We start from the raw sequence: 1,754 nt of genomic DNA on the forward strand, positions 1-1,754 counted from the left end.
TGGGTTTCCACGTGGCTCCTCCAGCTCCAAGGCTCTGGCTGCCGTCAGCATAGCTCCATGTGTCTTGTCAGCGGGAATGTTTTACAGGCTGACAAGCAGAGAGTGTACCTGGCCTCCTGTGAGCTTTTTATCTCCATTGCCCCTTGACCTTATTGACAGGCTAGACTCCACCCCTTTGCAGGTTGACAGGAGATTATGTAACTGCCACAAATTGCTTCTCTCAAGAGCTTTATCTCTTCTTCAACACAGTAGCCAGAGTTGTGCCTGTGAAATGCTTGCAAATTTGTAAAACAAGGTTATAATGTACCTTTTCCTCACAGCCTACTTATCACATCCACCTATACTTTCTCAGTGCTGCCATGTGCTACATCATGAAAATCATCATTAGATGTTTTGTTCCATCATCGTTCCCACCCTATTCTGTTTATTGCCATTATCCTGGGTCCATTTACATTAGCAATAACAAACATAATTTCATTTTTGTCACTTCTGCGTCCTCCAATGAAAGTACACCATGTGGTTCCACATGACCTCTGTTTCAGATAATGCCAATTTTCTCCTGTAATTCCTCTACCTACCCCAGGGCCATCCCTGTATAGGCTAGTGGTTTCTGGAGGCAATCTGTCTAGGGTGTTTTTCTAGCTGTAAGAGTTTCCTAAGCCCACACAGAACAAAAAAAATCCCAGTGTCACCCCTTGACCCCTTGGCCAATGAAGAACAGAAATTAATGGATGAATTTTCTGGCCTCTCCATTCCTTAATAGAACAATTCTGACTTATGTTCCACATAGTTTCTCCAGGAGTCCTGAACTTCAAGTTACCATAGCAGTTAGACTCTCATCACTGTACTTTTTACTGGCTGTTCCTTCTTTCCTGTTTGTTGCAGGGTGGGATCCTTAAGAATGGGATTAGTGTTCAGGAAATTTATTGGAGATGAAGTGCCATCAAGATTAATCTCTGTAAGAGGAAGGAACCAAAGCAGGATTGGATTGAAAGTGAAATTGAACAGCATTTAGTCACATTCACACCCAAGAAACTTGCTACTTCCTGGAGCAAATGGAAGCTGGGATGGCTCTTTTGAGTCACCAGGACAGAAATGCCTGACTGTAACATCGCTGTACTGACAAGTTAGTGTTATAGTCAGACTGTATCTAGGAAGAGTGAAGAAATGTTGTGAGATGGCTTTTTTTTTTTTTAAATCCGAGGACAATTTCTGGAAAGAGATTACAGCTGACTGGTACTCAGACAGTTTGAAGAATAAGCCCTCCAGTCCAGGGAGGAGACCTGGAACATAGAGCACAGAATCCACGATCATCTACCTCTTCATTCACTCCATCCACTTCTTCCTGCAGCAGCTCCTTTAGTCTAGTTCTGGTGGACCTCTCTTCCCATGGCAGATTTACAAGAGGAAAGGCAGCTGGAATAACTCCAGTCCCTGTTGCCATAGTTAAGTTCAAGGCTATGATGTCTATTGATTCTCGCCTTTATCTTGCTTACTAGTGTAGAGTCCCCTCACTCTCAGCTAGCCTTTTTGATGATCTTAGTGGCTTACATCATGCATAGGGGTTTTGAGCTTAGTTACCATTTCCTCCTCAAGCTGTAAATCCCTCAAAAATCCCTAGGAAGGTCACTGGGAGGAATGGTAATAGCATACCATCTACTTAATCTTTTGGTTTCTGGAGCCACACATGTTATTTGTTGGAGACATAGAGCTATATAGTTGTGTAAGGCTGAGTTGACTAGAGAAACAAATCC

This window comes from Echinops telfairi, unplaced genomic scaffold (assembly GCF_000313985.2).
Source record: "Echinops telfairi isolate 266 unplaced genomic scaffold, ASM31398v2 ScPeMD7_7468;HRSCAF=8506_0, whole genome shotgun sequence".
In the NCBI taxonomy this organism is placed as follows: domain Eukaryota; kingdom Metazoa; phylum Chordata; class Mammalia; order Afrosoricida; family Tenrecidae; genus Echinops; species Echinops telfairi.